Source organism: Phyllobates terribilis, unplaced genomic scaffold, assembly GCF_046119375.1.
Source record: "Phyllobates terribilis strain yellow unplaced genomic scaffold, ASM4611937v1 Scaffold_30__1_contigs__length_15301838, whole genome shotgun sequence".
NCBI classification, from domain to species: Eukaryota; Metazoa; Chordata; class Amphibia; order Anura; family Dendrobatidae; genus Phyllobates; species Phyllobates terribilis.
The window spans coordinates 3,739,924-3,766,297 of NW_027362790.1; positions in this window are offsets into that span (position 1 = coordinate 3,739,924).

A 26,374-nucleotide genomic window follows, 5' to 3' on the forward strand; every position below is an offset into this window, starting at 1 on the left:
AGAAGCCTCGGGTTTTTCCAGCCGAGGCCTGAAGCTGCATGACTGGGCCAGGGGCCGGTCCCCTTCTTGCGGCCTAGATCCTCCTGACACTTGGCAGGTTCGGGGTGTACGGGTGGCGCCTGCACTCGCCGTACTCCCCTAGGATCCCTTCTACAAAACAGAGCTTACTCCCTGCTCCCCTCCTGGGCCTAAGTCCTGGGCCCTTGTAGTGGAGCAGAGCTCCTACAGAGACTCAGCTCCCAGACTGTTCCTCTGAACCACACTCCTCAACTTCCTGCTCTTGTTAAGATGTCTACCTTTTTATAAATCTACTGTATGAGTGCTCCCATAAACTACTTCCTCCACCCACACCCACTACTGGTTCCCCTAACTTTGGGTTCCCCCCACCCCAGCCAGGGTCAGGGCTCAGCAGAAAACTACATTGCGTCTTGCCCCTCCTGCTGGCCTGGGGTAGTGTAGTGTTGGATGTAGGTGTTGGGGTTCCATGCAGCACTCCCTCCTTACCTGAGAGAAGGGAGACACCACACCTCTGGGTGAGGTGCAGTACCTCTGTGGCGACCGAACCATCAGGGGCGCCACACTACTACATGGATGACTATGGAGATGCATTATACTTTATGGATGACTATGGGGCTGCATTATAGTACATGGATGATTATGGGCTGTGAATTATAATTTATGGATGACTATAGGGTGCATTATGTTTTATGGATGACTATGGGGTGCATTATATTTTATGGATGACTATAGGGGTGTGTTATAGTACATGGATGACTATGGGCTGTGCATTATACGTTATGAATGACTATGGATTGTGCATTATAATTTATGGATGACTATGGGGTGCACTATACTACATGGATGACTATGGGCTGTACATTATACTTTATGGAGGACTAATGGCTGTGTATTATATTATATGAAGAATATGGGCTGTGTATTATGCTAATATGGATGACTATGGGCTGTGCAGTGTATTATATGGAGGACTATGGGATGTATTATACAATATAAAGGACTATGAGATGTCCATTATACTTCTTCTATGGAGCCCCGTGACTTTTATGTACGCCCCTGATGAGCATAGTTTATTTTCTTCTATACATTAAAGAACAGTAGCAGAATGGGGAAAATGTACCAGGATGAGGGATATACTGTATATACCAGAATGGGCCCGGGATAAGGGACATATACCAGAATGGGCGATATAAATACCAGGATGGGGCCAGGATGAGGGACATATATACCAGGATGAGTGATATACGGTATATACCAGGATGGAGGACGCGCATATATTTATATATATATATATATATATATATATATATATATATATATAAAATATAATAATTTATTCAAGATGGAAGGGGGACCCGGTCCACATCTTGCACTTGGGCCCATAAGACTCTAGTTACGCCACTGCATGCAGCTATAACCAGTCAGTCAAATGGGTACATACAGTACTGTGTAATATTTTTAAACAGGTATGGAAAACTGCTGCAAAACAACATCAAAGCATCAGGTACACTTGCATACAGTTTTGTGAAGGACCTCAACAAGGAGACTATTCCCAATATCTTGGCTCACTGAAAAATAACCACAGATCTTCTGTGGATGTAGGCTTGGACAAAAATACTTCTGTCTCTCTATGTAATCCAAGACTGACTTGATGATTTTGAGATCAGTGTTCTGTGGGGGCCATATCATCACTTCCAGGTTCGTTGTTCTTTTTTATACTGTAGATAGTACTTAGTCACATTGGCTTTATGTTTGGAGTCATTGTCCTACTTGTTAGGAATTGTGGTTCTGTGCTCCCACCTGGGAATGGATCAAGTCCAGTGCTACGCTACTCCGGTCGCAGGGGCCACCATTGTCCTGACTCTGCAGGCGAAGCTACTACACATGCAGGAAAACCGTCTCAATCTTATGGAGCATCGCGCTCTGGAGTAGTAGGATTTGTGAGGACGCGGGATGCCGTATCTCCCACTGATATAATGCCCGGTTAACATGGGATGCTGTGTTCCCCCGATTGCCAGGCAACACACGATACTGCGGTGTCTGGTACTAGGCAGTGGTGGGATTGGGTCCAATCTGCTGTGCAAGTTAGCAGGGAGTGGTTGTCTTGGGATGATTGAGAGGTATTCAACACCTGATCATTAGGCGGGCTATTTAAACCTGTTCCCTGCTCAGTCCTTTGCTGTTTATTACAGTTTCAATGTGCTGTGGTGGTGAGGGGTGCTATCATTATTAGTTGTTATCTTTCCAGCTTTTTGTCTTAGGAGTCTTCTCTTTCCCTTTTAATTTTTCCTAGGTGTTCTTATAGAGGTACCCACCCGGTTCTTGACTAGGCACCGGCCGTGTCACCAGATGCCAGCTGGCTGGCGACAGTGGGCCTGGGAAGGCTCTGTCAAAGTCCCCCTTCCATCACTGGGAGCTGAGTGAAAAGTGTTCCCGGTCCTAAAGAGCTCACCTAGCTGGGCAGCTTGCGCCAAGTGCGTCTGTCCCTGCGGATTTGCTAGTTTGGTGCCAGTCTTCCTGGGTCTTTCTGCGTTAGCGCATAACACTGCTGAATAATAAATTTAGAGCCAGTCAGACGCTTAACTGATGGTATTGCATGATGGATAATTATTAGTGTTGAGCGAGTATGTTCTGTTAACCCTTTCGGCGAGTATGCTTGGGCCGAGCACCGAGTAGTTACAGCTGCTCGGTGTTATGTTTGAATCACTCCCGTGTTCATGATTTGCGACTGTTTGACAGCTTTAGTACATGTAAGGAATGTCTATTTATTACACATTCCTCACATGTATTAAAGTTGTCATACTCGCCAAAAGTGTTAACAGGACATACTCGCTCAACACTAATAATTATCTGCTATATTTCTCTGCATTGAAGACACCATTAATGATGACCAAATCCCCAACTCCATTTGTTGAACTGGAGTTCCAAATATGCTAGGTCCCTCTGTAATGGTGTAGAAGATGTCTGAACACCCTCTCTGAAGACTCCTGACTGTATAGTTAGTGTGACCTGTGGTTTTATGTGTTTTATCCTTATGTAGGCTTCAGTTTTCCTCTGTACAGGGGTGGACATGGTTAACTGTAGGGCCAGCCCATAGTTTGGGGAGGAGTAAGTGGGCACCAGGAGTTAGTTCCTGTTTTAATAGAGAGTCTGAGTAGAGCTGCAGAGAAGAAAGGACAACTTCAATCGGATATAGCCATAATTTTGCGTGCGCGAAGAGCAGACATACTAGGGAATACATTTCAGCATTCAAGTAACAGTGGCAGCAGTACTCCATACCAAAGGCAAGTTGGGGCACCCACTGAAAAATAAATCATTTTAAAGCTAGTCTCAGTGTTAGCCAGACCTGGAGGTCTTTGTGAAGAAATATGAGATCAGTCAGGCTGGTACAATGGTCACAGCGCAATACATCGACCCATGTAGCCCTGTACTGGGAATATGAAGGCCCTCGGTGGAGCTTGTTGTTCATTTGCAAAGTTCTACACAAGTATTGCGCCACCGTCCTCAACCATCAAGTGTGAACCTCTGTCATACTATACAGATGAAAGTTTAAAGCATTATTCCTGCTACCTATTGTACATTTTTTCCAGACCTAGTAAATGACTTTATTTTCGTAAACATGTCTGTCTTCTTCTTTGCGGAGTTAAAGAGTCCCAGTGTCTCACCAACTGTGGCAGAACATAGTCTGAATGTGCCATCAGCTGAATCAGTAATATGTGCACACAACGAGGAGCCCCTTGTCTCGTCCCTTACACCTTCACCATACTTCATTGTTGCTTGCAGACCCTCTATATTGTTCCACTCTCCAGCCCTTTGACAAATTAACTGTCTTCTGTGAACGGCAAATATTTCACATTTTTGCTCATTAGTCCATAGCCAAGGCTGACATTTTTCTGCACCCTTGTTTCTATGACTAAGATATTGTTTTTGATTACAATTCTTCCTTGAAGACCACTTCTGGCCAGAACTTTGGATGGGATGGGAGCATTTTTGTGCCAGCTCTGTGCTCAGGCTTGGACTGGCCGACAGGAGAACAGGAGAATCCTCCAGTGGACCCCTGTGCAGAGTGGCCACCACCCTCTTATATGAGCAGTACTTGGCACAATAAACTTTACTCACTATGTGCAGACAAAGGCAGCATCTTATTCATTTACCAATCTACCCAGTTCATTGTTATATAAATTTGTGACTGAGGATAATGTCACATTTGCATGTAGTTGAGAAGTGGGGCCCTAAAGTTGGACAGTGGGGGTCTCTGGCACCAGTCAGACACTGCTTGTGTCTCTTGTATTCGGTGGCTCTGTGTCCCGGTCTTCAGTCTTCAAGCAGGTAGTTTGTTGTGTAGGACATACACTATTTTAGTGCCCTTCCCCCATCACAGAGATTGGTCTCCATAAGGATGTGTGCCCACGATGCATTTTTAAACTTTTCCGCAGCGGCAAAAACGCTGCAGAAACGCTTAAAGAACGCATGGTAGAAGGCCTGCCATGTTCCCCAATGATAATCCGCATGTGCTGTGCACATGCTGCGGAAATTTCCGCTGCGGAATATCATTGCGGAAAAAAACGCAGCACTACCAATTATTTTGCGGAAGTGCTGCATTTTCGCCGCCATTGACTTGCATTAGATCGCATGGATTACGCATCACTGTATATGTAGATGCGCATTCCATGCGTTCTAATGTGTGGATCGTACCCAGGTCTAGAGAAGAGGAGACTCTCCTCCGGACCCTTGTACCATAGAAAACTGTAAAAAAAAATGAATAAAATAAGTATATATTTATTTTTTACCTTCTGGCGGCCCCCGATGCGCTCCTCCTCTCATGCCGGCAGATCGATGGACTGAAGGAATTGCGCTGACGTCATAGTCATGTGACGGGTCACGCGACACTGACGTCGGCAGGTCCTTCAGTGTAACATGATCTGCCGGCAGCCGGGACGGTGAAGCTAGACACCGGGGGCCATCGGAAGGTAAGTAAATATTTATTTTTTGACATTCTCTTGGGTCACACTATATAAATCCATGCTGGTTGCATGGATTTATATAGTGTGACCAAGTTGTCAAGCACTTTCCAAGTGATGCTAAAATCGCTTGGAAAGCACTTGTCAACCCGCATGCGGAAATGCATGTAAAGAACGCTTCACATCCGCATGTCCCTGGCAGGAAAAACGCATGTACAATCCGCATGTACAATCCGCATGCGTTTTTTCTGCCAGGGGAGATGCAGAAATGCTCAGGAAAAATCCGGAGCATTTCTGCATCGTGGGCACATTGTTAGAACCCTCCTGTTAGTTTTTGCTATCTTGTGTTTTGTGGTCACGTGACGATCTGCCTATATATTCCAGCTCCGCCCTTCTGGCTTTGCTGGACTTCAGTGTTGTTTGACTGTTTTGCTAGCCTGGTGCTTCGGTGCCTATCTCTGTCATTTTGCTTGGTACTCTTGGACCTTTAGTACTTTTTGTCAGTTTGTCTTTTGTGTTCTACAACAATTTCTGTTTAGGAGGTGTCCCATTTTTATCCCAACCCTTAGTGCTTTAGGGACCCCTCCCTTAATTCTATAGGTCTTCGTTCAGACTAGCCGAGGACGAAGGTGGGTCTGTTCACTAGGAACAGGCAGCCCGCTACATCGTAGGGATTCAGCTTAGTCTTACTGTAGGGACAGCTTTCCCCTATCTTTCCTTAGTTCTTGTTGCAGATCACAACAGTAAGTCCAGCTCAAAAAAAAAACTAAAAGGAAAGAAATTCAGGGATCAGTATGGTTTCCGTCCAGGAGTTAGCTCAACGCCTGCAAGGATTGTCTCTGGAGGTGGCCGAGCTTCAGCAACACGTGAGTAGCTGTCCTGGAGCGCATTTTGTGGAACCGAAGGTAGGACTGCCTGATGTTTTTTATGGTAAACAGCAAGATTTTTTTCCTTTAAAAATGCTTATTTGTTATATTTTCGTTTGAGACCAAGATCCTCTGGGAATGAATCACAGCGCATTGGTTTTATTATGTCACTTTTGCGCAAAGAACCACAGGGTTGGGCCTTTTCTCTCCAGCCTAATGATCCGTGTTTAAGTTCTGTTGAAGAATTTTTTTCTGCTATGGGGCTATTATATGACGATCCTGATCGAATCTCATCTGCTGAATCAGAACTTAGACGTTTGAATCAGGGGTCTGATGATGTTGAAAATTATTGCACACACATCAGGAGATGGGCTTCAGAAGTTAAGTGGAATGATTCGGTGCTTAGATGTTTATTTCTTGCTGGTCTGAGTGAAAGGGTTAAGGATTTGCTAATTGCATTCCCTGCACCTGAGACTCTGCAGGAGGCTATGCAGTTAGCTGTTCGTATAGACAGGAGACTGAGGTGCAGGCTCAATGACGTAAAGACTCCTGTAATGTCAGGTCCTAGTCCCCAGAAAATCTTCACTGACGGCGGGGAACCGATGGAGGTTGGGGAGATGTCACTCCACTCTCAGGAAAAAGACCGGAGATTCGCCGAGGGATTGTGTCTTTATTGTGGTAAAGGTGACCATTTGATTAAGTATTGTGAGCGTCGTTTAAGTAAAGAAAAAAAAAAGGTCAGTTACGCCCGTATAGCTTGTTTATGCTCTGCAGGAGTATTTCTTTCTGGGAGTACTACTCTGCAGGGAGATTTGATTGAATTTCAGGTATTTGTGGATTGTGGTTCAGCACTTAATGTGATTGATAAAGGGTTTTTGGAAAACCTTAAATTGAAATCAAAACCTTTGTCATCACTTATTTCTGTGGTTGCAATTGATAACACTCCTTTGAAATGTATTACTCACAAGGTTGCTGCATTTTCTCTCACTATCAATGGAGTTCACCAAGAAATTTTGGACTTGGTTGTTTTGGATAATTTACCCTCTCCAGTTGTTCTAGGATTGCCTTGGTTAAAACTGCACAATCCTTTATTGGACTGGTCTACTAATGTGATTAAGTCTTGGAGTCCGAAGTGCTATGATAAATGTTGTAATGGTCGCTCTGCGGCTGTGGAAAAAATGGAATTACCTGTACCTATTCAAGATTTTTGGAGGGTTTTTTTGGAGGAGTCGCAAGTTTTACCTCCTCATAGGGATTATGATTGCGCCATTGAGTTTGTTCTGGGTGCTACTCTTCCCAAAAGTCGCTTGTTTAATCTGACTATCCCTGAAAGAAAGGCCTTGGAGGAGTACAAAGAGACTAGCCTGGTTGCTGGTCACATTAGACCTTCTAAGTCGCCTGTGGCAGTCAGATTCTTCTTTGTTAAAAAAAAGGACGGCGGTTTATGTCCATGTCTGGATTTTCGTGAAATTAATAAGATTACCGTACGCAATTCCTACTCATTACCATTAATTCCTGACTTGTTTAACCAGTTAGTGGGAGACAAGTGGTTCTCCAAAATTGATCTCCGGGGGGCATACAATTTGTTACGTGTGAAGGAGGGTGATGAATGGAAAACTGCTTTTAACACTCCGGTAGGTCATTTTGAGAATCTGGTGATGCCTTTTGGTCTTACCAATGCACCTGCATTTTTTCAGAATCCTATTAATGACATCCTGAGACCTCTGATTGGTAAGAATGTGGTTGTGTATTTCGATGACATTTTGATTTATTCACCAGATCTGGAGTCCCATTCGCAGAGTGTACGTGAAGTTTTGCAGTTATTGGGTGATATTTCACTCTTTGCTAATCTGGAGAAATGTGAGTTCGCTGTGCAGAAAATTAGTTTTTTGGCCTACATTGTCTCCAGCGATGGCTTTGAGATGGACCCTGTGAAGGTTCAGGCTGTGCAGGAATGGCCTAGGCCTGCCTATTGGTTTGAAATCTATACAGAGATTTTTGGGTTTTGCCAATTATTACAGGAAATTCATTAAGAATTTTTCTGTAATTGTTAAACCTCTAACCGATCTCACCAGGAAAGGTGCGAATACGACCCAGTGGACTACTGAGGCCATTGAAGTTTTTGAGTATCTCAAAGAGAGGTTCAGTTCTGCCCCTATCCTTATGCAGCCTGATGAGACCAAGCCTTTTTTGGTCGAGGTCGATGCTTCATCGGTGGGGGTCGGAGCAGTTTTGTCTCAGGAGAACAAGGGTGGAGTAGATCCTTGTGCCTTCTTTTCGAAAAAAATTTCGGAAACCGAACTGAATTATGATGTTGGAAATCGGGAGCTGCTGGCTATTAAACTCGCATTTGAACATTGGCGTCATTTTTTGGAAGGCGCTAGATTTCCTATTCAGGTTTTCACAGATCATAAGAATTTGATTTATCTGGATGCTGCCAAGCGCTTGAATGCCCGTCAAGCTAGGTGGGCACTTTTTTTTTCTCGGTTTCATTTTTCTGTTACCTATTTCCCTGGTACTAAGAATGTTAAAGCCAATGCTTTATCTCGCAGCTTCTCTCCTACGGTCGGTGCCGAGGAGGAGGAGAGCATTTTACAGAAAGGAGTTGTGGTGGCGGCTTTGGACTCCGTTTTGGAGAATGGGATTCTGAAAGCTCAAGAAGATGCTCCATCTAACACTCCCCATGGGAGGTTGTTCGTGCCTGGAGCCTTTAGGAGAGATTTGTTTGTGGAGTGTCATGAGTCTCTGTTGGCAGGTCATCCAGGAATTTCGGAGACTAAGAGACTGATCAGTCGCAGTTTTTGGTGGCCTGGATGGCAGAAGGAAGTCATCAAGTGGGTGCGTCAGTGTACTGTGTGCGCTAGGTCAAAGGCTTCACATACTCCTGCTGCGGGGTTGCTTTGCCTTCTGGAGGTTCCTAGTGTGCCTTGGACGCATCTCACTATGGATTTTATTACTGATCTTCCTGTGTCCGAGGGTTTTATTGTCATCTGGGTGGTCGTGGACGGTTTTAGTAAGATGTGTCATTTGGTTCCATTCATTAAGTTGCCCTGCACCAAGACACTCGCTAAGGCATTTGTTAAGGAGATTGTCAAGCTCCATGGCGTTCCCACGGATATTGTTTCTGATAGAGGACCTCAGTTTGTAGCTCGCTTTTGGCGTGCTTTTTGTGACAGGTTGGGAGTCCATTTGTCATTTTCGTCTGGTTATCATCCTGAGTCTAATGGACAGACTGAAAGAAAGAACCAGGATGTTGAGCAGTTTTTGCGTTGCTTTGTGGCGAACAATCAAGAGGTGTGGTCGGAGTTTCTGCCTCTCGCAGAATTTGCTCTTAACAGTCATACATCCTCCTCTGCTGGGTGTTCTCCTTTTTTTTTGTTGTACTGGGAGACATCCGTCTTTTGGTTCTTTCTCCAAATTGGGGTCGGCGGTGCCGGAGGAGGAGAATTTTTCCGGTGATTTAGAGAGAGTTTGGACTAATGTACGTTGTAACCTTCAAGAGGCTAACAAAAAGTCCAAGAAGTATTTTGACAGGAAACGTAAAGAGGTTTTGTTTACTGTGGGTGAAATAGTTTGGTTGTCCTTGAAGAACCTGCGTTTGAGGATTCCCTCTAAAAAACTGGGTCCTAAGTTTGTGGGTCCATTTAAAGTGCTTCAGGTTGTTAACCCGTCTGCTGTTAGGTTGGATGTCCCTACTTCCTGGAAGATTAATCCTGTGTTTCATGTTTCCTTCTTGAAAAAGGCTGACGTATCTAATAGGGACGCAACTGTCACAGTTCCTCCTGTGGTGGAAGACGGCGAATATGAAATTTCTCGTATTTTGAATTCTAGATGGCATAGAGGGAAATTACAGTATCTTGTCTCCTGGAAGGGTTTCGGTCCCGAAGACAACTCCTGGGTAAGGACGGATGATGTCTCTGCTCCTAGGCTTGTTAAAGGATCAGTAAAGGGCAGAGAGCTCCACTTCGACTCAGACGCCAGCAAGGTGGAGGTGGGGTACTGGTATGGGCTGGTATAATCAAAGATGAACTTATGGGACCTTTTCGGGTTGAGGATGGAGTGAAGCTCAACTCCCAGACCTACTGCCACTTTCTGGAAGACAACTTCTTCAAGCAGTGGTACAGGAAGAAGTCGGTATCGTTCAAGAAAACATGATTTAAATGCAGGACAATGCTCCATCACATGCATCCAACTACTCCACAGCGTGGCTGGCCAGTAAAGGTCTAAAAGAAGAAAAAATAATGACATGGCCCCCTTGTTCATCTGATCTGAACCCCATAGAGAACCTGTGGTCCATCATAAAATGTGAGATCTACAGGGAGTGAAAACAGTACACCTCTCGGAACAGTGTCTGGGAGGCTGTGGTGGCTGCTGCACGCAATGTTGATCGAAAACAGATCAAGCAACTGACAGAATCTATGGATGGAAGGCTGTTGAGTGTCATCATAAAGAAAGGTGGCTATAATGATCACAAATTTTTTGGGTTTTTGTTTTTGCATGTCAGAAATGTTTATTTCTAAATTTTGTGCACTGATATTGGTTTACCTGGTGAAAATAAACAAGTGAGATAGGATTATATTTGGTTTTTATTAAGTTGCCTAATAATTCTGCACAGTAATAGTTACCTGCACACACAGATATCCTCCTAAGATAGCCAAATCTAAAAAAAAAAACACTCCAACTTCCAAAAATATTAAGCTTGGATATTTATGAGTCTTTTGGGTTGATTGAGAACATAGTTGTTGATCAATAATAAAAATAATCCTCTAAAATACAACTTGCCTAATAATTCTGCACACAGTGTAAGGGACAAATACCGCCACACCATGACCGGACCACATATTACCACCACATAGTGACCAAATAATACAATACTGATCATTAATAAAAAAAAAAAAAATACTAATATTACCATAAGTGCCATTATACACAGGAGCTCTCTACATAGTAGACGGTGTACAGTGATCACCAGTGACATTATACACAGGAGCTCTGTATATAGTGTCAGTGTACAGGTAATACAGTGATCACCAGTGACATTATACATAGGAGCTGTGTATATAGTGTACAGGTAATACAGTGATCACCAGTGACATTATACACAGGAGCTCTGCATATAGTGTATAGTGTACAGGTAATATAGTGATCACCAGTGACATACACAGGAGCTCTGTACATTAGCATATAGTGTCATTGTACAGAGAACACACTGACTCACAAGTGACGTCTCTAGTTGAAGTCCTTCATCTTCGCTTTTTTTCACTTTCATCCAGCGCAGACCGACCTCACTTCTTCCAGCCAGGACTCGTCTCTGCATAAAATAGCACACAGTTATCTAGAGCACATTCCCCAATTTCAACATTACGCAGTTGAATACAGATGTGCACCCACCATTAATATATAATTAGTTATTATGCAACCCACCATTCCAAATACAAATTGTAATCCACCACGGCCCCCCCACTAACTGTAAATAGCCACTTTCTCCACCCAATAAATATATAAATTAAATAGCACCTGTACTCTTTCCCAATTCATTACCAGTCACACTCCTGCATCCTCAACACCCCCCACTCTGTACCTCCCGCTCCCCCAATTCATTATATTTACATGAACCCCTCCACTCCAATTCATTATGTCATGTTCGTGCTCTCTCCCAACCTGTATTCATAATCATTTATTCTCCCCCACTCCCAATTCATCATTTGCTCTACCCCACTCCCAATTCATTATTTGCTCTCCCCACTCCAAATTCACCATTAGCTCTCCTCACTCCCAATTCACCACTAGCTCTCCCCACCCCCCACTCCCAATTCACCATTTGCTCCCCCCATCCTCACTCCCCATTTGCTCTCCCCACTCCCAACTCATCATTTGCTCTCCCCACTCCCAATTCACCATTTGTTCTCCCCACCTCCACTCCCAATTCACCATTTGCTCTCCCCACCCTCCACTCCCAATTCACCATTTGCTCTCCCCACCCTCCACTCCCAATTCACCATTTGCTCTCCCCACCCGCACTCCTAATTCACCATCTGCTCTCTACCCCCCACTTCCAATTCAACGTTTGCTCTCCCCACCCCCCACTCACTATTTGCTCCATTCACCATTAGTTCTCCCCACCCCTATTCCCAATTCACCATTTGCTCTTCCCACCCCCAATTCATCATGTGCTCTCCACACTCCCAATTCACCATTAGCTCTCACTACCGCTCCCTCCCAATTGACCATTTGCTCTCCCCACTCCCAATTTACCATTAGCTCTCCCCACCCCCACTCCCAATGCACCATTTGCTCTAGTGAGGCGAGAGATGAACTAGTCGAGCAGCAGAGTTGAGGATGGACTGGAGGGGTGCAAGAGTGTTAGCAGGTAGGCCACAGAGGAGGGTGTTGCAGTAGTCGAGGCGGGAGATGATGAGGGCATGAACAAGCAGTTTAGTAGATTGAGGGTTGAGGAAAGGATGGATTCTGGGAATACTTTTGAGCTGGAGGCCACAGGAGGTGGCAAGAGCTTGGATGTGGGGCTTGAAGGACAGGGCAGAGTCAAGGGTTACTCCGGGGACAAGGGAAAGTGTGATGTCATTTATTGTGATAGAAAGATCAGGTGGGGAAGATATGCGAGATGAAGGAAAGATGATGAGTTCAGTGTGCTGAAAAAGTTGGCTTATACTCGAGTATATACGGTATATGCTTTAAACTGTAAAGTGTTAGTAACAAGGCAAATCAACAGTAGAACTAATATCAGTAAGCTTGGGATAGCAGAGAAAGTCTTTCACTATTTAACGTTAATGTTCTCTTCACAAAGGTGTTGTGCCCAGTCGTGTGAGTTTCCATGTAAGTTCTCTATGAAGCTCTGGCCCTAGCGGGGATCACTGGGTTTTCCGGCTAGGCCGCAAGTCTCTCTCTGATGTTCACTACTAGGACCAACCCTTCTCAATCACTATGTTTCCACAAAGTAAAATAATAGGAGCTATACTCACCTCCGGTGCTGGCACCATTCCAGCTGGATCACTGAGGGGCTCCCGCAGGAACTGAGCAGTCAATGTCTTTGATCCTAGCTGTTATCTTTAATTAACGCCTTTGATGCCGCAACCTATAGTATCAGTGGCATCTAGGTTGTCAAATAAAGGTAGGGGGCTCTTTTAGTCAACCAACTCTACACAATGGCCCCCACAGCTGCAATTGTAAATCATGCCTCGCAGCATCGTGCAATAAGGCTCAACCAGGTTCACGTTCTGTAAAGGGACTAAAGTAAAAAAAGTAAAAAACAAAATGGTTTATAGAAAAAAATAACACAAATCCCAGGTCCCGTTCTTTGATGTGGACTTGGGAACTGAGCCGACAAATGATGGCTGCGTTATTCAGCCATCATCTGCCTCTAACAGTTCTGAGTGGAGGGAAGCGGCCGTTAACCTGTTATATGCCGCTAACAATCTGTGATGGCAGAATTTACAGTGACTGGTCCAGGTGGGGCACACTGTTCTAACTGTCCCTGCATCATGATTGTGGGGTGCCAAAGGGTTATCATGACAGCTTGAGGTTTTCTGAACACCCCAGTGCTTGTCATGACAATACTCTGTAGTATCGGTGTCTCTGCGCCTTGACAGGCAGAGACGCCGTCCCTCTTACCGCCGCGCTCCCCGCCCGGCGTCCTCCGGCGCTCCTGCTTCTGCCGGCGCGCAGCTTCCCGGGCATTGTGCTTAGGGCGCCCTCTTAAAGGGGCCGCGCACGCCGTCCTAAGGAGTCCCCGGCCAATGACCGGAGGACCTCTCATATAAAAGGCACCTCCTCCAAGATGGAGGTGCCCATGCAAGGTTGTAGCTTTGTGTGTTAAACTCTGCTTCAGCCCTCAGGTCCCGCTGCCAGCCTGACTACCAGTCCAGCCCGCCAGCCTGACTACAAGTCCAGCCCGCCAGCCTGACTACAAGTCCAGCCCGCCAGCCTGACTACAAGTTCAGCCCGCCAGCCTGACTACAAGTCCAGCCCGCCAGCCTGACTACTGGTCCAGTCCGCCAGCTTGTCTACTCTCCAGCCCGCCAGTCTGTCTATGGGCCTTGCCCACCTGCTTACCTGGAAGCACCTGCCTGTTACCTGCCGTGCCTACCAGCCAGCCTATCTGGAGGCTCCTGCTTGTTACCTGCTGTGTCTGCCAGTCCGCCTACCCGGATCACCCGTCAGCCTGCCTGCTGTGCTCATCTGCTGTACCGGTCAGTCCCTGCCTTCTGACCCGTGGGAGTCACCTGCTCTCATACAAGGTCGGTCCCAGAGTAGCACCTGGTCCCCTCTGCTCGGTCCTTCCCTGGTCACGGAGTCGATTTGAGCCGCCGTATGACCTTGGTCAGTCCGAGTTGACAGCTACTTACGCCCCTCTGGTCCCTCCTTGCACCGCAGCACAGAGGTTCCACCACCCGGATCCGTAATATACTCCTTTGAACACATGCCTGTGGAGAGTAGGAGACTGTGATTTTTGCTACATACTGAAGCAGGGCTGCCACCAGGAATTTCAGCACCCCATACTGGCAACATTTCCGGGCACCCTTGAGACTCCACCCCTCAAACTTTCCACCGTCCCACCTCCCACTCTTGGAAAAACTCTGCTTCTGCACCTCGGTTTCACCAATCACACATAAACAGTTCCCATCGAACACCATTTCACATACACAGCCATCAGCTTTTGTTTTGGCCAAAAGATTTTTTAAGCCTGCCACCACGACAAGGTAGACTCTTTTGGCAGGCCCTACTCTACTCTAACCTATTAAACATTTCTTAAACTATCCAATATTCTTTTTAGGTATATTTTGCTTCTTTTTCTTTAAGGGAATGAGTCACGTACATTTTTTAAACTAATTGAAACCAGATTGTGATAATTTTTTTATAATCTGTATTTCTGACTTCAGATTATTGTATCCTGTTTTCTGTACATTTATGGAAATCTGCTTTCTTGCCTGTTTGGAGATATGAACAATAGACATATGGATGTATATATATCACAAGACAAAACAGGGGACTCTAATTCCTAGGGAGAGTTTTCTATACATGTTCTCATGTTTAGTGACATGCAGATGTCATTGTGCAGGAAAGGGGAAGAGGTGAGCTGTGACACGACCTAATGTGAATGGTGGATTCTGTTATCTCTCATTGTAATCCTGCTGGCTATGATAATGAGGTGACTGCTGAAAAGGAATCTCTTCTGGACGTGTTATTCTATTAGAAAAGCAATTTCTGTTTATTTATTATTTATGATATAAGGGGTGACAAACTTTAAAGTAAATTCTTCCAAAAAGTTAAACTATGATTAAAAGGATTGGCCAATTTTCTGGTTATTCTTGACCAATGTGTTTGAGATGATGATAAGGCACTTAGTATTATGGTCTTTCTTGAACTTCGGCACTAAATACGAAATATGGGAAATAGACTATATTTCTATGTTGAATTTCTGCATTAAGGGCCTTTTATTCATCTCACACACACATTGGTTAAGAATAACCAGAGCATGGTCAATGCCCTTAACATAAAAGTTTTGTAAAACATTCCCACTAAACATTTCACTAATTAAATCTATTTTTCATAAGAGTCATTTAGTTAAATCCTTTGGTCAATTATGTAAAGTGCAAAATTATAATGTAACAAAACAAAGACAAAACGTATAACCAATTAATACAATGAAAATAAGGTCATTTTGTGAGGTCAGAAAACATATTAAAACAACGATCTAAGGAAATGAACCATAATAATAAAGACGTATTTCCATAAATTCAAGAACAACAAAGGATAGTGCGCTCTATCCTAAAAACTGAGCCCTAATATTAAATGGGTATTCCCATCTGGGGTACGGATAGTGCATCGCAGGGTCAGTCAGGTGCAGGTCTCAGAACTGAAACATTACTATCCGATCTGTTACATCTGTCTAATGCTAGGACTTTGGGTCAGTAATCCCGCAGTCAGGCTAGGACACTCATCCATAATACAGGGGAACATACATGGCAATAACACACTAATGTAAAACTGGCTACATGTAGAAGATGTGAAGATGCAAATTTACATGTATGGAACAGGCAGTCATTTTACCTGCTGGTTAGAAAAATCCTTAATCAGGTCTTTAATATTCAGGTGTCTGGCGAGCTCATGCTCAATTGACAGAAGGGCTCGGCTGTTTAACCGTTGTTCCCTCATTGTAGAATGCAGATAGTTCTTGAGAGTTTGCTAATGCTATCTCTCCTTCTGCTACTCAAAGTGGTTGGGTGATAAAAATTCTTGCAATACACACCTCTCCAAATCTTGAAGCTCGAATTTGTAGATGGCGTTTAGTAAAGCCAGTGGACCCATGTTTTCTGTAAATGTAGCTTCATAAACTTTCCGAAGACGTTGCTACTCAGAAAGTAACGGTGATGTGAGATCTACCTGCCTTCCCATGGGTTGTTCCATCTCTTGCTATTATTTTGAATTATTTGGTTCTTTCCTAGAATGGGTCGTTAAGTATGAAACAGGTTCCTCCGCTATAATCCATTATCTTGACGATTTTCTTTTTGTGGGACCACCAGATTCCAGGTCCTGTCAATTTTTGCTGGACAGGTTTATTTTTTTCGCGACGCATTTTGGCGTTCCCTTATCCAGTGAAAAAACTTTTGCTACTACTTCGCTATCCTTTTTAGGAATGGAGATTGATTCCGTTGCCATGGTTTTTCGCCTCCCCTCAGAAAAAAGGTCAAAATTGCTGTCCCAGATTGAAGGATTCTGTTCTGTCCTCAAAGTAACACTATGTCAAATGCAGTCCATGCTAGGCCTGCTTAACTTTGCTTGCACAGTAATGCCTATGGGGAGAATTTTTTCCAGACGTTTATCCCTCTCGACCAAAAGCATCAAGCTTCCCCATCATAGAATTCGGATAAAACCTCCTTTGAAAGCAGACTTGCTGGTTGGGAAGGAGTTCCTCTTGTCCTATAATGGATATACATGCTTTTAGTCATCGGAATTGACTAATGAGGATGTCTCCCTTTTTTCCGATGCCGCTGGATCTACTGGTTTCAGTGTCATTTTTGGAGACCAATGGTGTGCCGAACCTTGGCCAGAATCTTGGCGCATTGAGGGCTGGGTTAAAAACCTTACTCGGGTAGAGTTATTTCCTATCATCACAGCCATTTCTTTATGGGGCCCATCCCTCAGGGATAAACGGATCTGTTATTGGACTGACAATATGAGTATTGTACACGCCATAAATCACTTGTCATCCTCATCTCCCCTGGTTATCAAATTACTCAGATTCCTGGTATTAAAATGCTTACGTTTAAACATCTGGTTTAAGCACGCCATGTTCCGGGTACAAATAATGTCATTGCTGATTCTCTTTCTCATTTCGATTGGCAGAAATTCCGGGAATGTTTCCCCGCGGCCAAAGAGGAGGGACATCCATGCCCATCCCTCATGTGGGAGGTGGTAGAGAAGGATTGATGGAGTTGGTGAGATCTTCAGTGGCCTTGTCTACATGGCGTTCTTACGGTAAGGCATGGAATGAGTGGCATAACCTATTTGGGGATAGATCAGCAGCAGCATCCGACGCTGCCCATCTGGAGGTCACAATCGAATATTTACTTTACTTGAGCAGCATGGGTGTTTCAGGAGCCGTTGCACAGAACCGCCTATCTGGTCTCGGTTTTCATTTTCGCCTCTTGGGTTGGAACGATGCTACTAAGGTTTTCATCATTCGGCAGGCTATTAGGGGTTGGAGGAGGGAGCACACTCATCAGGAGAACAGACGGCCCATTTCTTTCAGTTTACTTACCCGCCTAATCAACTCCACTCCCGCTGTCTGCTCTTCTCCTTTCAAGTCTGCTCTACTCTCTGACGCTTTTTGACTCGCGTTTTTTGGTGCTTTGCGCATTAATGAATTGGTGTCCCCATCCAAGCGCACTTCAGGAGGACTCCAGTATGATGGTGTCACTTCCTGTGACCGAGGTCTCCGTATCCACTTTCGGAAATCGAAAATTGACTCGTCCGGTATTTGTTCATGGGTTCCCCTTCTTGCCATCCCCGGTCCTATTTGTCCTTTAACCCTTGTTAATAATTACTTATCGTTCTGGCGACCTGGTGACTCCTTTTTCTCACATGAGGATGGGTCTCCTCTTACGGTTTTTCAATTTCAATCCCTTTTTCGGAAATGTTTAGCTTTCGTAGGCCTTCCTCTCAAGGTATTTGGTACGTACTCCTTTAGGATAGGAGCTGCTACCGAAGCAGCCCGTGCTGGTTTGCCTAACTCCGAGATCCAGCGCATTGGTAGATGGCGTTCCTCCTGTTTTGCAAGATATATCAGACCAAATTTATTGCTTCACTAACTTTATTATCTCTTCATAGGTGGTGTAAAACACACAGTGTGGATACTGGGCCACTCCTACATCTTCTGGGCATCCCAAAGAGCAGAACGTCGACCAGGTGACAGAGGTCTTGGGTTCCACGGCATCAACGTTTTTTGGAGAGGAATTAGAGGCTTGACCTGGCCTCAGGTTCTTCCCGAGGTGGTGCGGATAGCTGAGACTGCTTCCTCTCCCTTAATTCTAGTTCTGCATGCGGGAGGGAATGATCTCTGCTCCTTTCACCTAGCGGAACTCCTCACAATCATGCGCTCCGACGTGGATAAATTCCACAGACTTTTTCCAGAGCTTACTCTGATTTGGTCAGAGGTCATGTCACGTGTTGCATGGTAGGGAGCGAGAGATGCGGCGGCAGTTGAACGTTCTCGGCGCACGCTTAATGCCCGCTTGTCCCGCTTTATCCGTTTTAAGGCCGGAGTGGTCATGAGGCATCACCAACTTGAGGGAGACAATTCCAGTCTTATGCTACCCGATGGTGTCCATCTGACGGAAATAGGGCTGGATATTTTTCTCTCCGGTCTCCAGGATAGCATAGAACAGGCTTTGTACCAAATGGGTGGGGGTCGGAGCGCAATATAAATACTCCGCTCCTCCTTGGCGATCATTTGCTCCATCTTGATGTTTTTTTCCGGTACGAAGTCTGACTTGCGCTGGGAGTCCAGCTGTGGCATATGGATTCGCACCTGTTTCAGCTGGCTAATAGTGCCTTAACCGAGTTTTATGCCAGTTACGTACTGAGCAAGTCCTTTTTGGCTGTGACCGACTTCTACCCATTAAAAGGAGTTTTGGTTAAGATCTGTGTGTTGTCATTATTCCATGGGACTTTTTGAGGAAATATTGTTGTTGGGTCTCAGCAGTCTGCAGGGCACGCCAATCGTTAATTGAATGCCCCTTGACTGCTGTGCCCTGCTGAAGGGGTTAAATTGTGTGTCCCATGTTCTTTTTCTCCTCTCCTCCTGGCTTTCACCCAATAATCCTCTTCTTCCTCCCTCTTCCCCTCTTTATAAGTCCTGACCCTGCCTCTTCCTGCCTCTCTCCTCACAAGCGTGGGACCCGCAGTCTGCGTTTCCCACCACCCCTCCCCTTTTTTCCCATGTACAGTGTGTTTTGTTGGTATTTGGTTGTTCTGTATTTAAGTCACAGCAGCAGTCATTTGCTCTATCTTGATGTTTTTCTCCAGTACGAAGTATGATATGCGCCGGGAGTCCGGCAGTGGAATATGGATTTGTACTCGTTTCAGCTGGCCAATAGTGCCTTAACCGGGTTTTATACCAGTTACGCGCTGAGCACGTCCTTTTTGGCTGTGACCGACCTCTAACCATTAAAAGGAGTTTTGCTTAAATTCTGTATGTTGTCGTTATTACATGGGACTTTTTGGGGAAATTTTGTTGTTGGGTCTCAGGAGTCATCTTACTACTGTTAATGGTAAAAATGATCATAGACATGTGCAATGTTAGTTAAAAAAAATCTGGCCTCCTCCTGCCCTTAATAGCCGGCCATCGCACACCATGTTATTTCTTCTTAGCCCAAGACAGCACCAAAGACTGGAGCTGTTATGAGCAAGAGGAAATCCAATTACCAGTTAAGGTAAAATGTTCTGCACATGCCTATAAGTATAATGAAGCGCAGATGTTGTGGCGCTTATACTTACTGCCAGAATAGGAGTAGATCTGCTGGCATCTCTATCTTCTATGTCTCCACTGGGATCCGCTGTCATCTTTATGCTCACCTGTAATTAAAAAAAAAAAATCCGGCCTCCTTCCTCCCCTTAATAGCCGGCCATCACACACCTCTTCCCGACACCCATGACAGCACTTTCATGAGTGTGAGGAAATCTTACTACTGGTAATGGTAAAAATGATCATAGACATGTGCAATGTTAGTTAAAAAAAAAAATCCGGCCTCCTTCCTCCCCTTAATAGCCGGCCATCGCACACCATGTTATTTCTTCTTAGCCCAAGACAGCACCGAAAGATGGAGCTGTCATGAGCAAGAGGAAAATCCAATTACCGGTTAGTGTAAAATGTTCTGCACATGCCTATGAGTATAGTGAAGCGCAGATGTTGTGGCGCTTATACTTACTGCCAGCGCATGATTACATTGTCTGGCTTCTTCATCTTTGGGGTCTGTGTTTTGGGTCCCTCAGTGTCGTATCCATGGTCATCTTCATTCCAGCAGTGCTTTCAGATGATCATCAAAGTGATGTCCAATCTTCAGTTCTTCAAGGTCTACTGGAGGCTGAGGAAGACAGCTGGCTCTGATGACTATGGAGCTGGTGTCTTGTCAAGGGTTTCCAAGTTGACAAAAGAAAATCCCTTGAACATGGCCTGGTCCTTTGCTTTAAGAGGTGACTTTTTGGCCTCTGCTGCTTCTAATGTCTCCAGATGGTGTGGTCGAGAACTGTGATGAGCTTTAGATGGCTATAAAACAAACAAAAAAATAATTATTACCAAAATCTCAAACGTTCTGGAGAAGGATGATATAAAATGATCTGGACCATCAGACCAGGACCAGCAGCTCTGGATGATGTTGATTTTCCAATGTTAGGCTGTGTGCCCACGATGCATTTTTAATGCGTTTCTGCAGCGTTTTTGCAGCGCGGAAACGCATTAAAGACGCATGGTAGAAGGGCAGCAATGATAATCCGCATGTGCTGTGCACATGCTGCGGAAATATCCGCTGTGGATTATCATTGCGGAAAAAAACGCAGCACTACCAATTATTTTGCGGAAATGCTGCGTTTATCGCCGCCATTAACTTGCATTAGAACGCGCCAATTCCGCAAGACTGCATCTGTACTTGCGTAATTGGTGCGTTCTAATGTGTGGATGGTACCCAGGACTAGAGGAGAGGAAACTCTCCTCCACACCCAGGTACCATTAAAAAAATCTGTAAAAAAAAGAATAAAATAAAAAATAAATGTATATTTACCTTCCGGCGGCCCGCGCTGCGCTCCTACTTGCTTCCCGGCACTTTGCAGTGGATTGAAGGACCTGCGCTGACGTCAGAGTCATGTGACGGGTCATGCGACGCTGACATCGGCAGGTCTTTCAATCCACTGCAAAGTGCCAGCACCGAGCGAAGCAAGCCAGCGCGGGCCATCGGAGGGTAAGTATACATTTGTTTTTTTTATTTTTAACCACTCTCTCGGGTCACACTATATAAATCCACGCAGTTTGCATGGATTTATATAGTGTGACCTAGTTGTCACAAGCACTTTCCAAGTGATGCTAAAATCGCTTGGAAAGTGCTTGTCAATCCGCATGCGGAAATGCATGTGAAGAAAGCTTCACATCCGCATGTCCCTGGCAGGAAAAACGCATGTACAATCCGCATGTACAATCCGCATGTACAATCCACATGTACAATCCGCATGTACAATCCGCATGTACAATCCGCATGTACAATCTGCATGTACAATCCACATGTACGATCCGCATGTACGATCCGCATGTGCGATCCGCATGTGCGATCCGCATGTACGATCCGCATGTACGATCCGCATGTACGATCCGCATGTACGATCCCCATGTACAATCCGCATGCGTTTTTTTCTGCCAGGGAGATGCAGAAACGCTCAGGAAAAAATCCTGGGCATTTCTGCATCGTGGGCACATAGCCTAAGTGTCAGCGCTAACTGATACTTAACAGAGGTGCAATGTGATCTGGTCATATACTTACTACAGGGATGTGAGGTGGAGGCACTTTCAGGGCTTCCACAGAGACCCAGTCAATACACTGGAAAAACACGTGCTCTCGGATGTTACCATGGACTCCTAAGCGTCTGGCAGGATCTTTCTGTAGGAGCTAAAAACAATAAAGTAAAACCCATGAAGGTAAGCGGTAGAGGCAATAAAACATTCTCACAACTTCACCATTTAAATGAATATTGTACAACCCATAGTACTAATAACCTGGAATTATACTGACCTGTTTAATGATGTCATCAATGCCGGAGGATGCCTCATCGAGTGTCAGATGGAACGTACACTCACTGGTAACCATATCTTTTAAGATGACACCAAGAGAATACCAGTCTACTCCGGCGTTATACTCCTCGCCAGCAAAAATCTATCATGGAAGAGAGAACAGAGAGGTCAAAATGTTAACATTCCCATGGACTGTAATTTTAGTGAAAACTAAATAGGAAAGCACTATTATCCCACCTCAGGAGCCATGTAACCGGCAGTCCCAGCGTATTCGGTGGCTGTTCGGTCTCCATGCATGTTGTCAATTGCGAGACCGAAATCTGTGATCTTAATATGGCCCGTTTCAGCCACCAAGATGTTCTCGGGCTTGAGGTCTCTGTGGATGACGCCCTTTGAGTGGAGATGTTGGATTCCACAGACGAGTTCAGCGGCATAGAATCTGACAGAAAGACATGAATGAGTGTAACTTTCCGAGGAGAAGACAAGAAACACAAAGATATTGCTTCCAGCCAATATTATCTACATTGACTGGACGATTAGAACAAGATGACCATATGCAGAACATACAACAAATCCTGCCAGATCCCACTGAAGAATAATGAGGCCACTCAGATTTCTGTCAATGTTCGGGTTAATTTCGCTGCAATCTACAATATTTTTTATATTAAAAACACCAGAACCCAAAGGCAGATAATACAGCACCGAAGTGAACGGATCAATGCTAGACATTTCTATACAGTTATGATCAGGATTGTAGGTAACATAAAATGTACCTTGCGCTGGGGATGTCAAGCCGCCCCTTCTCCAGAAGGAAGGTGTTAAAGTCCCCGCAGCTCACGTATTCCAGACCAAGCAGCACACAGAGCTGGAGCACAGAAATACAGAAGTAGATCTGTATGCAGGTAAAGTGGCCAAAAGATCACAATATCTACACACCTACTACAGAATAGCTCCGTATAACTATAGGCCGCAGGATAAATGGAAGGTGGTCTACATGTCCCATGTAAGAAGGATTACATTTCACATGTCCCATCATTTGTTTCAATGTTCTAGCTGATGACCATGAGACCCCTGTAATGACACCTTAGGGTTCATAATGATGCTGCTGTGGAGGGTCACTTAAATATGCGGATATGTAGAATGATTTTCTTCAGGGGCATACAGAGATAGAAAGAATTGCTGTACATTTTGTTCAGTTAATGTTCAATGTCCTTTTATGTCAGATATTTATAGGGGTGTCCTGTGATTACTGATGCACAGGGCAGGCATGGTGCCAGTATCTCTTCCCCCGCAGCATCTGGCAGATTTATTATAAAATGATTCTGGTTTATGGTAAAAACACGAGGTCAGACCTTGTACAACACTTTAATAAGTAAAAAATGGAGGCATGTTTTCATGAAACTAGCTTCACGTGGCGAGACTCCTTAGATATGGTGCTCGGATTGAATCATGTTTTTCAAAGCATTTAACTCAGACAAAAGAATGAAATCTTTGTGCCCGGAGGTCTCACTAGTTGTATCAGCAGAATAATATATCATACAGAAAATACTTACACATATCTTACTGACCAACAGTCAGGGAGGCCCGACTGGACTGGACGAGTGTAGACTGCAGTGCACAAAGCATGGCTGTTGTATACCCTAATCCAAGCTACAATAATACCAAGCCATAAAAGTGGTGGTCTGAAGGACATGATGCTCCATCTGTTAACCGGTTCAGGAACGCCCACTGTACATAAACGTCGGCGCTGCCTGGGCTCTGTGCAGCGCCGTTTAAAAACGGTGGGTGGTCCCGCAGCGCTCAGAACCCCCAGGGTCCTGCAAGCGCTGCGGTTCCGGTGCAGAGCGATAGCTCTGACATGTGAGATCATGGGGACCTGATTGGATCAGGTCCCCATGATGTTAACCTGTTCCTATCTTCTAGATGAAGCGATCAATAGCGTGGTCGGTGATCGGGACCCCCACATACCTTAGCAGCGAGGGGATCCTGATGCTGTGGCCTCTGACCTCATTGAGACCTGAGTGGCTCAGGTCTCGATGATGTCAGCATCACACCAGCCAATCAGAGAGGGCGATCTGCCTGATAAATACACTGTTTCCCCTCCGATCTCAGTGAGAGAGCAGAGGAGAAACAGTGTGACAAGAGCTGTGTCAGCCTTGCCACTGTGAAAGTAAAAGAAAAAAAAAAAAAAGAAAGTAAGAGTTAGGTTAGGGTTAGTCAGTCCTGTCAGTCAGTCAGTCCTGTCAGGTCAGGTCAGTCAGTCCTGTCAGGTCAGTCCAGTCCAGTCAGTCCAGTCCCGTCCGGTCAGTCCAGTCCGGTCAGTCCAGTCCGGTCAGTCCAGTCCAGTCAGTCCGGTCCAGTCAGTCCGGTCAGTCCAGTCCAGTCCGGTAAGTCCAGTCAGTCCGGTCAGTCCAGTCCGGTCAGTCCAGTCCAGTCAAAAAATATAAAAACAAATAAAATGGCCCGTCAGACTTATACCGCAGAGGAGGTGTATGCCCTGCTATGTTCTGACACTGATGACAGTGCAATCTCAGATGGAGATGTGGATTTTGAGGGCTTTAGTAGCGGCGACACTGAGAGCTCAGAAATGAGCAGTGATTCTGGTCCATCCTCAAGCCCAAGGACCAGTACAGCAATAGGGGCAAATAGCGCTACTGGAGAAACGTCTCCAAATCAGGGAACACTGCCCAGTACAAGCGCTGTCCCTGCTACCAGTGAATTGGCGCATGCCACTGTACAAGGGGCTTTGCCACGTGATCTAGCATTTCCCAGATGGGAGGCTTCGGATTCGGCTGCTCCATTCAGCCCTGATTTCAACGCCATTCCTGGTATAAATGTGGAGGTGGAAGATTTTGGACCAATTCATTTTTTTAATTTGTTTTTTACAGACAGCTTGCTAGAGCATATTGTCGTGCAAACAAATTTATATGCATCCCAATTCATAAGCCAGAATCCCCGATCTTACTATGCTAGGGCAAATTTATGGACACCAACTAATGTCCCGGAAATAAAAAAAAAATTTAGGACTTACATTTGCCATGGGGCTTGTTAAAAAACCGAGCATTCGATCCTACTGGTCCAACCACCCTGTTCAAGCCACCCCTATGTTTTCAGTCGTTCTGCCTAGGACCCGTTATGAAATGCTCATGCGGTTTTGGCATTTTAACGACAATAGTCAATGCCTGCCCAGAAATGCCCCAGAACATGACAGGCTATATAAAATTAGACCCATCATTGAAAATTTGTCAGAAAAAATCTGAAGGCTCTACACCCCAACACAAAATATTTCTATAGATGAGTCCCTTGTAAAAATTCAAAGGAAGACTGCACCTCAAGCAATTTATCCCATCTAAAAGGGCAAGGTTTGGAATAAAGCTCTATAAAATGTGCGAAAGTTCAACCGGATACACATCCGCTTTTCACATATATGAGGGGAAAGATAGCCAACTAAACCCACCAGGATGCCCTACTTATCTGGGGACATCTGGAAAAATTGTTTGGGAGCTGATAAGTCCATTTTTTCAAAAAGGCTACAATCTATATGTGGACAATTATTACACCAGCAAGTCTGGTTGAACACAACATCGGGGCTTGTGGGACCATTCGTAAAAACCGTCAGGGGTTTCCACAACCATTGGTCAACCAAAAGTTCCAAAAGGGGCAGTCAAGGGCTGTACGCAACGGAGAGCTGCTTGCCCTGAAGTATAGGGATAAGAGGGATATTTTTGTCCTCAGCTCGATCCACACAGATGCCACAAGGGCCACTGTAGAACTAGGATCCACCACTCCGAAGCAAAAACCTGTGTCAGTCATTGACTATAACAAACACAAGGGGGGTGTGGACCTTGCAGACCAGGTTCTACAGCCATACCAGGTATCAAGAAAGTCCTATACCTGGTATAAAAAGTTGGTTATTTATTTGTTTCAGGTGGCCACATACAATTCTTTTGTGTTGTACAAAAAAGCAGGAAATTCCAATCCTTTTCTTGATCATCAAGAAAAGGTAATTGAAAATCTTGTTTTTGAAAGTGTTAGCCCCGCTCATCCATTAGAATCTGAGGATGTGAAAAGACTCACTGAGCGACATTTTATTGCACTTATTCCAGCAACGGAAACGAGAAGGAACCCCCAGAAAAGATGTCGTGTACGTACTAATAGAGGAATGAGGCGTGATACCCGCTACTATTGCCCACAATGCCCATCATTGCCAGCCTTATGCGTCACTGACTGCTTTA